We start from the raw sequence: 17,329 nt of genomic DNA, 5'->3' as shown, positions 1-17,329 counted from the left end.
AAACAATGGACAATGTTTCCGTAAGACAATCCGATGTTAGAGAAACAGTTATTAGAAGTTATTTTGTTAGTTCTTTGCAAAACATAACGGGAGTGGGGTGTATCCATATAGAGAATCACGATGAATTTTAGTGATGTATCTGAAACAAGATATTATCAGAGTTCATAGATCCCACAATGACAGTACGGGCATCTACTTTGAATTGAGTGAAAGGAAGATCTTCTGCCGAGCAGGTGATATTGTTCGATAGACGATAGTAATATTCCTTACCTTGCCTTATCCTTATCTTTGGTTCTATAATAGCTTCCCCTACAGGACATGTGATCGGAGTCTCAATTCTGAGATAGTTGGTCGTATCTAAGCGTATGGTCTCACAGCACGCACGACTTATTGTGCAAAATAATATTTTCCGCGGGTTCTTTTCAGCAGAATGCTATTCTTGGTCAAAATAGTTCCTGAGCACGTGCTAAGTCTGTATGATTCAGATTAAACAGGTATTAATATCCCTATTTCCTATCAATCACTATTTTAGAGCATTACGTTTTACCATGGTAAATGATATGAACCGACCATAGCCCGTTATATCTGCTCTAATAAACACAAGTGGGCTCTTTGGTTCGTGATAACGAATCTGCAAATCAACCAGAGAGTATTTTTCCCGGGAAAATGCAAGATGTCATTTTCGGAATTACAAATTTATCACGGCTATTCCGCAATCAAACAGGTATTGTTTTAGAGGACAGATGCTTAAAGTATAACGAATGTGTGGCGAATGCAGTATGCGTCGGGTCCCGCAATATTACTGTCACATATCATCTTGATAACCTGGAAAAACTCATCATTGTCGGCTAAATAGAAGGCAAAGGCCTAGTCTAGACCGAAGTCTAAAGCGTTGGTCTGATCAGGTGACTCAGTTGCTGGAAATGCCGGTAAACGAAGCTCTTAAGGTAAAAGAGGAATACGTGGGAACACTGAGAAGACTGCAGAAGGATCACGATCCTTAACAACGAGGAAACGACTTAGAAGATGAAAAAGGTCGATGAGGGGCGGACAAGACACCCGCGTCCCGCTGTATAGCAAAAGGAAATGGTGTATGAAACTCAAATAACCTTTCAAAGCAAAGGAAATCATCTATTATATTAATATTGCTACAAAGAGTTACTACTGGTGGTAGGACCTCTTAAGAATTCGCGCGGGTAGGTACCACCACCCTGCGGCTTTCTGCCGTGAAGCAGTAATGCGTTTTGGTTTAAAGGGTAGGGTAGCCGTTGGAACTATACTCGAGACCTTAGAACTTATATCTCAAGGTGGATGGCGCATTTACGTTGTAGATGTCTATGGGTTCCAGTGACCACTTAACACCAGGTGGGCTGTGAGCTCGTCCATCCATCTAAGCAATAAAAAATAAATAAAAAAGATTTGTAAATAGGTAATCATACCCGTACTGATCAAGTCAAGATCAAAACTTGTCTCTAATTGACCAGCGGTAATAATGCTTTAACCCTTTGCTTGGACACAAGTGTTTTTCCCAGACTCTCTCGATTGTTGTGTGCTAGAAGTTTAGGTAACCACAATCGATAAAGTGGCACGACACGAGAACCCTCTCATAGTGGCCGCCGGTAACTACATTCCCGATCCTGCGGAAAGAATAGAAAGCAGTCGACGTCGCCCAAAACACGTCATCTCGGATCCTCCCGATCCACTAACGGTGCTTTTAGGTACCTCAAGCACCGATCACCGTTCTCGTCGAACCCGTCGCTTGCGACGAAGGGCTCGACGAGTAAATTAACTCTCAGACACAGCCCACTGAGTTTCTCGCCGGATCTTCTCAGTGGGTCGCGTTTCCGATCCGGTGGTCGATTCTGCGAAGTACGGCTCTTGCTAGGGTTCGTGTTAACAACGTCTACAGGTTTGAGCCCCGTGAGCTCACCTACTAGTTAAGGTTACGCTGGAATAGCCTCTCAAGGCTACCAGCTTAGGTAGGGAAATAAAAAGAAAAAAAAAAGTAACCACAAAAATTTGTTCATAATTTTTTCGTGTTAAGAACACATTCCTCAAGGAACTGTGCTTACTAGATAATAAAAAGAACGTTCATCCGCGTGATTATCGATGCAAAAAGCCTGCGGATATGGCGTCAAGAGCGGAGATTAATGGGAAATGATGCGGTGTTACCTAACGATAGCTTCGAGGTACGGACTTTAGTGATGTTCTGAATCTATGAAAACATATACGCACTAAGGAGTTTTAGGTGATATTCGTATGAAGAATAATGGATGTGTTTTTTATTATAGGCCTAACAGCGAGGTCATTGGGAGTTTTTGACCGACTTCAAATAAAGAGGAGACTTAATTCAACTGTATTTTTTTTAAATGTTACGTCAGAACTTGTGTCTAGGTGAAGCGATAGTGGTGATAATTTTTTTTTTAAAGTAGGTGCATCTCATGTTCTCTCATTTAAATTTTATCAAGACCTGACCTCATTTTAGTTTTACAGTTAGGTATCCATAAAAATGCATATTTAATGAACTTCGACTACATTGATGTCAATATATCTGTTGAAGACGGTTTTCATATTTGTTAAAATTATATCTTATTATTATGTAAGATTTAAGCCTAAAGGCCTTAAGAACTCTTTTGGCATACGCATAATTGCTCTACGGTCGAAATAGCCAATTGCATTATAAACAACGCTGAGAAAACAGCAGCCATTGAGATTTCTACCTAAAGGTTGGCGCGAATCGAGTTTTGTCTATGGGTAGAGACACGTACTGGAATATTCAAAATATTGAAATCTATACATATAAATAAAATTGGAGTGTCTGTTTGTAATATTGAAATAGCCGCTTTTTACTACATGCATATGAAGATAGATACGGTACATACACCAAAATAACATTTTTTACAATTTTGTAAATTTGTCTGTCTGTCTGTCTGTTTGTTCCGGCTAATCTCTGGAACGGCTGGACCGATTTTGACGGGACTTTCACTGACAGGTAGCTGATGATATAAAGAGTAACTAAGGCTACTTTTTTTAGATTAGCTTCGCCCCGCGGCGTCACCCGCGGTACGGCAATAACCGCGGGTTACATTGCGGGACTCAGTTATCAATAATAAAATTTAATGTTTCCGAAGCAAAGCGAGGGCGGGTCGCTAGTGAGAAATAAAATATTCAAAAGCATAATATCCGCATATCAGTACCATAACAGCAACGTCACTCGCCGGTGCATTGAGAACCGCGAATACGAAGCCTCAAACCAAACACTTTCAGTTTCGACAGATGTCTTGCTCGGTAAACACGCGTTGCATTGCGTAAGAAACTAGCGGACCCGCATTTCTGTCATACGATGACATACTTACCCGATTTTTAACATCGAAAATCCATGTCATTTACATTACGCGTAATACCGGTAAATTAAATTTTAATATTGGCGCGTTTTGTTGTGGTTTCAGCTTTTTGGTTTTTTTTTTGTTTTTTTTTAATACGGACATGTGCGAAGAAATTGTCAGTAAATCGTGTTGTTTATTGGTGGAGTGTATTTTTTTGAAATTGTCATTTTAACGAGGCAACATCTGTCAAAACGTAAGAATCGATTTTATTATTTTGTGTGATTTTAATCTGAATGTTGTATTCACCTAATATTTTACGAGTATTAACATGATTCAAATTAATGTTGTATGTGTTGAGTAAGATCAATTGTGCTAGATTATAATTTTATTTTAATTTTTAGCTTTGTTCTTCATGATGTATTTCATGTATAAGGAATGAGATTAAAATCGGCAAACAAATACCTACTTTGTTATAGAGCTCGATTTTGGCCTTAGATTTGGTATTAAAATAGAAACAACTGATTTAGAGTTTGTAAAAAATGTATTAATTTAAAAATTGTTTATTTTTAAGACGATACTATTAAATATTTGGCATTTATAATTTAATCAATATACCCAAAAAAGGAACTGGGTTTAAATTTCGTTATTTTTATTATCGCTAGAGCGTGCAAGTCCGTGCGGGTATCTTTTTTTTATTGCTTAGATGGGTGGAGGAGCTCACGGCCCATCTGGTGTTAAACAGTTACCGGGAACCCATATACATCTACTATGTAAATGCTGCCACCCTATTGAGACATGAGATCTAAGGTCTCATGATGATAGCCACCGTGCGGTCTCACAGGATGTCCTACCACTATCTGACCAAAACTTGCTTATCTGCTGTGAACTTATGCGTTTCGTCTGGCAGCGGTTTCCTGAAATCACTGAGGTCCACGAGCGACAGTAACTGACCATTAAGATGTCGTTTGCTGTGTGCTTAGTGCGAGTTCTTTAACGTTCTCGATAGCGTAAAAGTTAACTCAAATTTGTGTGGAGTTGGAACAGCACCCCTAGTGGCAAACCTAGGTGAGAGTATTAAGCGGTAGGCAGCGGCTTGGCTCCTCCCGTGGCATTGCTGAAGACCATGGGCGACGGTAACCACTCACCATCAGGTGGGCCGTATGCTCGTTCGGCTGCCTACCAGAGCAATAAAAAAAAAAGATTCTGACAGTAAAAAAAATTAATTTGGCGAGACGCTCAAATGTGAATTATGTACGGCTTAATCTCGTCATCTATTTTAATATAACCGTATTGTATCTTGTCTAATTTGGACGCTTAGTGATTTAGGTACTTTTAGGTACCACAAGCACCTGTCAATTTTACCCCGGTAAAATAACCTATAGACACAGCCCACTGAGTTTTCGCCGAATCTTCTCAGTGGGTCGCGTTTCCAATCCGGTGGTAGATTCTGCGAAGCGCTGCTCTTGCTAGGGTTAGTGTTAGCACCGTCGTCAGGTTTTAGCCCCGTGAGCTCATCTACTTGTAAGGATTACGCTGAAGTGGCCTCACAAGGCTATCAGCCTAGGAAGAAAAAAAAAGGTTTTGAATAGGATATGTATCTATTGATTAGTAGTTCATCATTATATCAACTGGATCGATATAAAATTTATTGTGACTCTCTTGAAAATAATTATATTTATATACTTATAAGTAAACTCTGATCACTTCAATGTATTGTTTTTGTTTTAATAGTTTCGCGTATGTACTTTTGGAATGGTTTCCGATGTAATAATAATGTAATCAAAACAGGTGGCGCGCGTGTAATCTATTGTTTTAAACAGAAACTAAAGAAGCGTGTTCCGTAGCCAGTTTTAATATGTTCTTCAATTTGTAGGCAACGAAATGGGAATATACCTACTTGTTTGGAGATTTTAAAATATTAATCAAATCTGTGCGTATGTATATAGGATCAATTTTGTAATATTCTAGAACAGAATGTTTTGATTTCTCCATGTTTTTGTGGACTTATGCAGTCAAGCAGACTAACCTAGTCTAACATTACGTTTTTATGCAAATCAGAAAGACTGACAGTGTAAAGATCGCATCGCAGTCACGAAACGGGATCCTTGAATGAAGAATTCGGATGAGCAGTGATGGATTTAGGCTCGATGCCTGGATGGATTTTGATCCAATATTTTTATTTTCAATTTTCTATAACTTTATAATTTATTTTATAAAATTTAATCTGAACTCTTTGAACAAGGAGGCTGTCTTTATTTTTTTTCACCTATGAAATTTTGGCAATTGGAAAATTTTGATTTCCCTCAAATCATGCCGCCTTAGACGTAAATCCATGACTGTGGATGAAACCGCTCTTAGTTAAAGTATAGGCATTAACCACAGACTATTGTCCGAATATTGGAATGACACATATTGATGAAAATTTAGATATTTCAATAATTTTTTTTGCATCGCTGCCAATTTAGGTCTCAGCCGAAGCGTATGGTCAATTATTGAATGTACAATTTAACGAATAAACAGTATTATTTTCTGTTTTTTTGAAGTAGTAAAATAACTATTTCGGCTAGCAGAACGATTCCTTGACGATCTGTATGCAATAAGTATGAGATACAGAGAGAGTTGCTATTTATTTAATAGCGTTTTGTTTTTGACATATGGAGAAGTTAAGAATTGTTGCTATGACGATTCGAAAGTAAACGTCTTAAAGTTGTTTTATCTAAAAAGATAAATTATATCATACGAGGATATAAGCCCACTCGCGGCCTACAGATTATTCAAGATTACGCCAAAATGGCGACCATTATTTATCATCTTAATTAATTTATTTTATCATCGAAAAGTATTTTGAATTAAATTTGTGTTTTCAACGTCTACCATAGTTATTATTAGACGTTCAAACTTGAAGCAATATTGAATTAAGAAAATAAAACAATTAAAACAACTTCGCTCCTCTCGTTCCCGCCAAAAGTTAAATGGTTGTTTGTTTACATAACCATCAGTATCTATGTGACATTTGGATTTAGCAATCAAAGGGACTTTTTGGCGGGAACGCGAGGAGTGAAGTTGTGTGATTTGTTTTATTTTGTCTATTTAGTGTTTCTTCGGGTTTAAATGTGTAATAATGGTGGTTTATTAACTGTTTAATATTTGTGAAAGTGCACAAATGTGGGAAAATGAAACAAAGCCGCTAGACGTAACTTCTAGGGATCCTCCAAAAAGTCCGCTGAAAAAATCTTAGTAAATGACCACCATTTTACTGAGATTATATTTCATTTCATATCATCTCAATTCATTTCATTTAATTTCATCCTAGTTGATTAGTGTCTCAAATTAATCATCTTCATTTCATTTCACTCCATAATATCATTTTTCATAAAAATAAGAATAATATAAATTAAAATAAGACATGACTTAAAGGCCTCAGTTACCAGGTCATAAAATCTCTTATAAAAAATATAGCAATCAAAGGTCAAACTAAAAAAAAGAACGTAATACAATTCGGTTTTTAAATTACGATTTGAGTTGAAACAACAATAAAATTGGAGTCAAACGGATAGAACACAAACTTTCTTCCATTATGAATGGTTAATTGCGTTACGTAAATTTAATTTTACGCGCAATATTTGCTTTTGTACTCTCCGCGGTTCGCTTCACATCTTAAGCGAACGTTGAATTAGCGGGAGGCTTTGAATGGGACAAAGCTATGTATAAAGATTAACTGTTGTTACCCGCCGCTTCGCCCGAGTGGTTATGGCGATGTAGCAGTGTAGTTACCCGCGGGAATTAGATGTTTTTTTGGGATAAAAGGTAGCCTATTCCACTTTTATAAGCTAAAAGTATCACTTTAAAAAACATGTCAACCCTTTGCTCCGTTTTGACGTGAAAGAAGGACAAACAAACAAATGCACTTTCACATTTATGATATTAGTATGTATAATAGAGATTGAGTATTCCTTGTTAAGTATAATTTATTCTGCATTATCATTAAACATAAATATAAACACAAAAGTCATAGAATAAGTAAAAAAAACTTTTTTGTTACAATATTAAAATTTTTAAAGATATACATGTAGAGATAAAGAACTTCTCGTAAATCTTAATTTTTAATTTACACAATCATATATTTTAACCATCTTTTTAAGCCTCAATTTTTTATTTTCACAAACATATAGGTATCTTTCTAGTCATATTTTTCATGTATTTTTCAAATCTCCCATTGACACTTGTCTTTCAACTGATGTCTGACTTTTTTGTAGTGTTGCTAATATTTTTCATGTATTTTTCAAATCTCCCATTGACACTTGTCTTTCAACTGATGTCTGACTTTTTTGTAGTGTTGCTAATATTTTTCATGTATTTTTCAAATCTCCCATTGACACTTGTCTTTCAACTGATGTCTGACTTTTTTGTAGTGTTGCTAATATTTTTCATGTATTTTTCAAATCTCCCATTGACACTTGTCTTTCAACTGATGTCTTACTTTTTTGTAGTGTTGCTAATATTTTTCATGTATTTTTCAAATCTCCCATTGACACTTGTCTTTCAACTGATGTCTGACTTTTTTTTTAGTGTTGCTAAAATGAAACAAAAAGTATTCCATCATAATATTCGACATACAATAAATAAATATAACTGAGTTTTTGACCTCACGTGTCACAAGTGGAAAGGATGACAGCATTCGCGTTATGATGTCCATGGGCTCGAGTAATTAATTACTACGCAAAAAAACACAAAGTTTTGTATTTTATTTTAATCACAAATAACCATTTTGTGTATACGGAGATAGAGGCTTGGATTCTATTATTGTTTTGCATGACGGGTGGGCCATACTCTGTGGTTCCAGGAAGTTTCATGCGCAAGTCATACTGAAAAGCTTTGATGACTGGTATAGTCAGGAACTACCACAGTACGAGTCATATACGAAAAGTACAATGAGGGTACGCTGAGGGTTCTAGCGCGATTTACACGACGCTAAGTTGTGAAGGCACGTATATGAGCTGAGTCTCCCTCCTAATCTGCAAGTGTTGTAATTAGGAAGAGGAATCCTAGTCTAGTGGACTCATACTGTATGACTGCAGTGCATTAAGCAGCAAAATACCCAGCTCTTACAAAACGCATTCTTTGGCCTGCCTCCTCCGTGCGTCGTATTCCTCAGTTCTGAGGGTCGTGACCTTTACTGAGCACTTTTGTCAGGACTATGTTCTTCCATTCACTTCTGTCCTCCGCGCAGTGGATAGCGACATTGATGCTGGATTCCAAAGTCGTCTTGATCTGATCGGACCAGCGCATGGGACTACGCCCCCTAGGCCTCTTTCCTTCCACTTTGCCGGTGATGAGAAGTCTTTCGAGATTGTCACCCTTTTTTCTCGCAACGTGACCGAAAAACTCTAAAATCCTACGTAGGCAAATGGTGGAGAGTCTTAAGGTCTTTGGCCTGAGGTGAACAAAAATATGTCCAAGGAAAACGGACTATTTTATGTAGAATTTAAGCTTGGTCGCAGATATTTTAACATTCCAGAAAAGTTACAAAAGAAATACATGGGCACAATGATGGGTGGATAGCTCTACTACTCTTTTTCTTTTAATATTGCTTAGGTAAGTGGACGAGCTCATGACCCACCTGCTGTTAACTGGTTACCGGAGCCCATAGTAATTTTTTTTTATTGCTTAAATGGGTGGACGATTTCACGGCCCACCTGATGTTAAGTGGTTACCGGAGCCCATATACATCTACAACGTAAATCCCGCCACCCACTTTGAGATACAAGTTCTAAGGTCTCAGTATAGTTACAACGGCTGCCCCGCCCTTCAAACCGAAACGCATTACTGCTTCATGGCAGAAATAGGCAAGGTGGCGGTACCTACCCGTGCGGACTCACAAGAGGTCCTTTTTTTTTCTTTTTTTTTTTTTTTCTCACAAGATGTCCTACCACTAGTTTAACAATATTATAACACAGAGTGGTGTTTTAAAACAGAGCAAATCTTTGCACATTGCATTAAATAATACGTATAATAAAGTATACTATCTATTTATCAGTGAAATTTCTGGATGTTTCCATAAATTCCCAGTTACATCAGCTAGCCGCAGCATGATCGGCTGACTAAGGATCACGTTTTCTTAACGAGATGCATTGTAGCAATGACTTTGGTAATCTAACGGGCCAGTAACTTGTAATGAGCTATCATGATGTCCTTAAATGTCGTCGCTCAGGATTTTAGATGACCTTGTTGGCAGACATCGTTTTGCCGTTTTTTAGAAGCTTAACTTCTATTAGCTGTTTGTATTTATATTGCCCTTGCTGACGGGCATAAAGTCGATATGAAGGTGAGTGGTTACCGTCATTTATGGACGTCAGCAATCCCAGGGTTAGAGCGAATGCTCTGTCTACCGTTAAGTGCTCACTGAAGCTTCGTTTGAAGAAGGACTTATTTTAGTGCTTGAGAAACACCGTAGAGGGGAGTTCATTCCAAAGCTGGATGTTACATGGCAAAAAGATCTCTGGAGACGCTCTGTCGGTGAAACGAGATGATGGGATCATCTCAAACAATTCCTCAGGGCACTCTCCATGGAACAACGACAACAAAATACAGGTAGTACCAAATTCCCGCCGCAGACCGAAAATCGAAGCTGCCACCTCCCTGCTTATTTCTGCCGTGAAGCAGTAATGCGTTTCGTTTTTGAAGATGGGGCAGCCGTTGTCCTGTAAAACTGAGACTAGAGTTTGTGTCTTAAAGTGTGCTAAGCTTTAAGAAATCACCAAAGTGCAGATGGCGAACAACCCTAGTGGGCTCGCAGGAGTCGCAGGTGGTAATATAAGATATGCGTTGCGAGTATTACAAAAATGTGGAAAAAATTTATACCTACATACAGCAATAAACTCATATGTCATATTATAGACAAACCTGATTGTCAAAATGTTATTATTAACAATAATGTATTTTATAATAATGACAAGATTAACAAAATTGCATATTGATTGGTTCACAACAAAAGCTGAGCTTTGTTACAATTTTATAAATAATTTTCTCACATAGCAGGCATCTTATAAAAGATAGTTGATTAAAATCCGATTGTAAACATATTAAGTGCGTATTGACATTTCGAATAGAATGTAAATCGATATCTGAATTCGATATATCGTTATAATTACGTTTCTCAATAGTATTATATTTCGAAATGTACAGTCACGCGTTAATAGCATTAGTTCGATCATTCGATCACGAATCGATTCATTGAACGCTTCTTCAGTATTCGAATAAAAAATATTAATATGTCAATAAAGCGTGAATACGGAGGGTTAGGGTGGTATGGACATGTGATGGGTAGGAGACTATGACTAGGAGATGTATGGAAATGGTAGTGCAAGGTAGAGGAGGATGAGGTCGACCGAAGAAGACATGGATGGAGTGTGTGAATGACGATATGAGAGAGAGAGGAGTGAGTGTTGAGATGACGGCTGATAGAAGAGAATGGAAAAACAAAAATAGCAGTGGCAACCCCACCAAGTGGGATAAGGTAGAGAAAAAGATGAGATGTTAATAAAGTGTGAATATTAGACAAACAATAATAGTAAGATCCTAATTTATTGAGTTATCGAACCACCAATTTGCTTTTCCCTATCGTCACAGAAAAGACGATTTTCTTCTGTTTCCTTCCTAAATAACGTTGTTAAAGCCAACATTTGCTGTCATATTTGAATGGGTTTAGTGGCGCCGTAGTTAGCGATCCCGACAAATGCGCCAAGGGTCGTGGGTTCGGTTCTCACACCAGGCAAATTTTGTGTGATCAATAGATTTGTTTGCCCTTTGTCTGAGTGTTTATTATCTATATAAGTATATATTTAAACATATATAAGTATGTTTATCAGTCTCTGGTACCCATAACACAGGGATTAAATAAAACAAAAAAAAAGAAACCACAGGGATTCCTAAATTTGGGCCGGATGACTGTACTTGATTTATTCTCAGTTATTTTTATTATTATCATACAGAGACTAGCAGCATTAGTTTAAAAACCTTTTCTTCAAATTGATTAGTACATTACTCAGAGGTAGGTATGAACTTGACTGTGCTTATAGTATTGCTCCGACGTCATTGAGCGATTAATGAAATAAAAAAATCTCAACATTTCTGTTTCACCTTAAGTAACATCAAAGTTTAGGGCAGGGTCAATTGTAAAAGATTTCGTGAACGAAGCCCCATGTGCTGGATTGATCAGGTGAAAGCCCTTACTAAAACCCCACTTAGCGAGTGCGTGCGCCAAGCCTCAGTTCGCAAACTATGGAGAACATCTGCCAGGCTTCAATAAACAAGAATTCCACATGACTACGACTGCTCTGCCAAGAGTAACCGACTATGATGACGAACATCAAAGTAAATATGAAAAGGGGGTAGCAACTTTCATGATTTGCATACATGTTCCCAGTTATTTGATATCAAATGAGCTATATGAACATCTGCCCGTCTTAGCTGATCAATAGATAAATGTTTACCACATTAGGTATCTTGCAACATAGCATTTGAAATACCAGTAATAATTGGCATGATTCTTATGTTCCCAGCGGCTTTGGGGATTGTTTGATATCAATGAGGCATATGAACATCTGCGCGTCGCAGCTGATCAATAGACAAATGTTTACTACATTTGGTGCCTTGCAACATAGCGTTTGAAATACCAGTAATAATTGGCATGATTCTTATGTTCCCATCGGCTTTGGGGATTGTTTGATATCAATGAGCCATATAAACATCTGCCCGTCTTAGCTGATCAATAGATAAATGCTTACCACATTTGGTGCCTTGCAACATAGCGTTTGTAATATCAGAATAATTGGCATGATTCTTATGTTCCCAGCGGCTTTGGGGATTGTTTGATATCAATGAGGCATATGAACATCTGCGCGTCGCAGCTGATCAATAGACAAATGCTTACCACATTTGGTGCCTTGCAACATAGCATTTGAAATACCAGTAATAATTGGCATGATTCTTATGTTCCCAGCGGCTTTGGCGATTGTTTGATATCAATGAGCCATATGAACATCTGCGCGTTTTAGCTGATCAATAGACAAATGCTTACTACATTTGGTGCCTTGCAACATCCTCCTCCTCGAGTCGTGTTCCTCATGTCTGAGGGTCGTGACCACCATCACCCATGAGCTTCAATCTTAGGATCTTTTTCCACTTTCCCCTGTCGACGGCGTCATGCAGCGCGCTGTACACTGTACTGTCCAAAGCGGTGCGGATCTGATCGGACCAACCAGTATGGCTGCGGCCTCTAGATATAGTATATACCCCGTCTTAGCTGATCAATAGATAAATGCTTACCACATTTGGTGCCTTGCAACATAGCGTTTGTAATACCAGTAATAAATCGCATGTTTCTTTTATGCAGCCCAACCGATCGTATACCAGTAGAAGCTAAGCAAACATTGAATTGGAAGTTTGTTTGTTTTGAACTAATTTTAAAATCGACACGTTCAATAATTGATTTACCGCGAGTCAATTAATTAAACAACCAATTTCATAGCAATACGATCAGGCAATATTGATTGCTCAAATATCCTTGTATGATTATTTTGAATGACTTCATTAGCTTATTATTATATTGGCTCAGTAATTTTAAAAGCCTAAAGGCAAACAATAGCATTAATTGATTTTTTGAAAACAGAAAAAAATCATGACATTACGGCAACATTAGCTAAAATAAATTCACTGGCAACAATAGAACCAATGTTACCGATATTTAGTTAATAATAAATAGACAAAGAGTGAACAACTAGGTACATTTTTCTCCTGTAATTGTAATAATACGGAGTTTTATATTTGTAATTAGTTTGGCATGTCCCTTATATGTAACGGAATCTCTTGGACGTAATTTTCACGGAATTCAAGACGTTTTATTGACTTTAGCATATGCGTCGGGTGGTCCTATAATGATTATAACTAGTCAGGTCATAAGTATTGTCACACAGTAAAAACTTTTCTTTTAGAATGCTGGCCACAAAAAAGTTTATTGAATTCGAATTTCGAATTGTTCATGAAAATAAAAATGTATACTTTTTAGAATTTTACTCATTTTTAAATATGGAGTGGACGCTTAAAGAAGACCGTGTTGCAGTTATTGCGTTGCATCGTTGCGGTTACGCGCCAATTCAAATTTTTAACATACTGAAAAATTTGAATATAACCAAAAGATTCGTTTATCGTACCATCAAACGAAACAATGAAGACTCTAGTGTAGATGACAGGTCAAGAAGTGGTCGCCCTCGGTCTCTTAGGACTCCAGCAGTGATAAAAGCTGTGAAGCCGAGAATTCAAAGAAATCCCAAACGTAAGCAGAAACTGTTGGCCCTTCAGATGGGGTTAAGCAGAACCACGGTGAAAAGGGTGCTAAATGAAGACTTAGGGCTTCGGGCATATCGAAGAAAAACAGGACATCGTTTAAATGCTCGTCTAATGGACCTGAGACTGAAGAGATGCCGCGCTTTGCTGAAGCGGTACGGGGGAAAAAAATATCGGGAAATTCTTTTTTCGGATGAAAAAATTTTTACCGTAGAAGAGAGCTACAACAAACAAAATGATAAGGTGTACGCACACAGTAGTGAAGAAGCGAGCAACCGTATTCCGCGTGTCCAACGAGGTCATTTTCCATCCTCGCTCATGGTATGGTTGGGAGTTTCTTATTGGGGCTTAACAGAGGTACATTTTTGTGAGAAAGGTGTAAAAACGAATGCAGTTGTGTATCAAAATACAGTCCTGACGGACCTTGTGGAACCTGTTTCTCATACCATGTTCAATAACAGGCACTGGGTATTCCAATAAGATTCGGCGCTAGCTCATAGAGCGAAGAGCACACAAGACTGGCTGGCGGCGCGTGAAATCGACTTCATCCGGCACGAAGACTGGCCCTCCTCCAGTCCAGATTTGAATCCGTTAGATTACAAGATATGGCAACACTTGGAGGAAAAGGCGTGCTCAAAGCCTCATCCCAATTTGGAGTCACTCAAGACATCCTTGATTAAGGCAGCCGCCGATATTGACATGGACCTCGTTCGTGCTGCGATAGACGACTGGCCGCGCAGATTGAAGGCCTGTATTCAAAATCACGGAGGTCATTTTGAATAAACTTTAGTGTCATAAGAATCTATGTTTTGTTAAGTTCATTTTGGTATATGAATGGTTACATAATGAATAAATTTGTTTCAATTATTTTACATTAAACGTGTGACAGAATTTATGACCTGACTAGGTATAACTTCGCTCTAAAATCCTGATAGGTATCAAAAGGATTAGGAAGGAAGCACAAGGAAGGAAGTAAAAAAAAAGATAAAATGAACTATTCGTTCTGTTAACTTTTTTTTAAATTACTACCTACTACTAACGAAACAAGAAAGAAAATTTCATGTATAAAATGAATTTCCATTTTGTGATTCCAAGCACTAGTGCTAATATTAAGTAAGGATAGAAAAAAATACATTTTAATGATCGGCCATATTTTTAATCCGTACTATCATAAAGTAAGGGTGGTATCCTTCGGAAGGTAGACCTATCAATCAAGTCTTAGATATGCCGACATCAGATATGGCCACATTTATGTATATTCGGATTACCTATGGACTCCATTCACTGACTTACAGCAGGCTAAGCATTACCAGCGAAAATCAACTCATTCAGCTGCAAATTAAAATAAATTATATGTTTGAGTGGTAATTATTTAAATTTAAAATAATTTAGCTAAATAAAACAATTACGAACAAAGAAAAAAAAACTTCTGTCAAATTATATACGAAAGAGGTTTTAATGTTTATCTAATGAAGATTGTAATGCAAGCATTCTCTGGCACTGATGGCCGACATCTGAAGATGTATTTCAATATTCAGTGTTTGAAAGGCAGCGATCGTGATTGAATTAAATAAATCCACATTAACTTATATTAATAGATTGACGTATATTATTGGCGCCACATTTTCATTAAGTGCCCGTTTGAAGGGCACGCAAACCGTTATTATATTTTATGTAGCGGTTAATTGCGAAATCCCGTAGAGACTAGAATAGCACTTACAAAAATTACAAGAACTTTGACATCTATACAAATTCTTTTTCCTATAAATGTAATTTTAGCTTTTATTGGTGAAAGGACATAGGTACCACCACCCTGACTGTTTTTTGTTTTTTTATTGCTTAGATGGGTGGACGAGCTCACAGTCCACTTGGTGTTAAGTGGTTACTGAAACCCATAGACATCTACAATGTAAATGCGCCACCCACCTTGAGATATGAGTTCTAAGGTCTCAGTATAGTTACAAAGGCTGCCCCATCCTTCAAACCAAAACGCATTAGTGTTCACAGCAGAAATAGGCAGGGCGGTGGTACCTAGTGTACCTACCCGTGCGGACTCACAAGATGTCCTACCACCAGTAAAACCTGTTTCTGCTGAGTAGCAGTCTTGCGTTCGGATTCTAAGAATTGGAAAAGCCGGGTGAAATCTTATTTTACACGCACGTTTGTGTGGCGGTATAAACGGGTAGAATGGTAGATCCAAGAACCTTCTATGAACTTTCTTAATTAGTAAGGAGGCACCTTATCCGACTGCGACGGGGCAACGCAAAGGCACCGTCGCCCGAAACATGTCTTGTCGGATCTTCCGGATTCACTCTCGGTGCTTTTCGCCCTTTCAAGCACCGGTCACCGTCCTCGTCGATTACGAAGAGTTCGACGAGTGAACTAACCCATAGACACAGCCTACTGAGTTTCTCGCCGGATCTTCTCAGTGGGTCTATATTCCGATTCGGTAGTAGATTCTGCGAAGTGCTGCTCTTACTAGGGCCCTCTTTCTCCTCGCGTCGTTCTCACTGCTGAGGGTCGTGACCATTATATATCGACAGGATTTTGCTCCTTGTAATATCCCGTCAGCGCCTCCGATCATTGGCCGCATAAAGGGCGTCGTGGAATGGGATCTCTAGGGGCAAGTGTTAGCAAATTTTCTTAGGTTGAGCCCGTGAACTGACCTACCCGTCCAAGCATAGCTAGAATAGACTCTTAAGCTACCAAAGAATAGGTAGGGGGAAAAAAGGAGGTGGGAACCACGCACAGACAGCCTCCTTGACTTCTTATCACACTTGGATAACCTTGAATTGGCCACCGTGCCGTTTATATTAATTTTAAATCTTATATAACAACAAATAAATTCAGGAAGTGAATGTATTCCTTAATATATAATATACTATTCACTTACATAAATGATTAATTTCGGTTATCTCTCGCAAATTTATGACGGATTAATTAGTGAATCTCGTATTGCGAATGAATTATTCATAAATTAGAACTGTAAATTAAATGGGCGTATTTGAATTTAGTCTTTTAATTTATACTGTGCTGTGATGTAATTTTTTTGTTATGTTATGCTTTTCCTTCTCATTCCACATTGAATGCCCCAAGCTAGGTGTTTCCCTCGTGTTTTATTGCCCCAACGTGTACCGGACACGAATATTTAGAAATTTAGAACTCAAAGATAAAACCATTTACTATCTATATATATAAAAATGAATTGCTATTCGTTAGTCTCGCTAAAACTCGAGAACGGCTGGACCGATTTGGCTAATTTTGGTCTTGAATTATTTGTGCAAGTCCAGAGAAGGTTTAAAAGATAAATATGAAAATGCTCGGAATGAAATAAAAATAACGATTTTGTTTTTCCTTTGATGTGTTCCCCGTCGGACGGATTCCTTTTGTTTGTTTTAAGTTTATTTTATACAAAAGCTTAGGTCTTTTATTTATTGATTGAGGCATCACGAAGTCTGCCGTGTCATCTAGTTATAAATAAATAAAATAACAAAAAAATCAACTATAATTTTTTGGACATGTCTCCCGGCGAGGAAATGACTCCATAGAGCGCCTTGTCGTTCAGGGTAAAGTAGGAGGCACCAGACCGCGTGGAAGGTTATCGATGCGTTGCGACCAAGTCAAGTCGGCAGTTGGCTGTTTGCATGAGTGTACCAGAC

General features: G+C 37.9%; 1 protein-coding gene across 2 annotated transcripts in view; it reads left to right on the top strand.

Annotated features, from left to right (window-relative positions):
- The first annotated feature begins 3,228 nt into the window (after positions 1–3,228).
- Positions 3,229–17,329, top strand: part of LOC101738462 (uncharacterized) — a 53,649-nt gene continuing 39,548 nt past the window's right edge. The window contains exon 1 of one of the 2 annotated variants that reach the window (XM_038017778.2): positions 3,229–3,579. The gene's annotated coding sequence lies outside the window, so the exon portion shown is untranslated. The remainder of the gene's footprint in view (positions 3,580–17,329) is intronic. The other variant, XM_038017779.2, reaches the window with a different exon arrangement.

Source organism: Bombyx mori, chromosome 19, assembly GCF_030269925.1.
Source record: "Bombyx mori chromosome 19, ASM3026992v2".
Taxonomy (NCBI): domain Eukaryota; kingdom Metazoa; phylum Arthropoda; class Insecta; order Lepidoptera; family Bombycidae; genus Bombyx; species Bombyx mori.
This window is presented reverse-complemented; position numbering and strand designations above follow the sequence as displayed.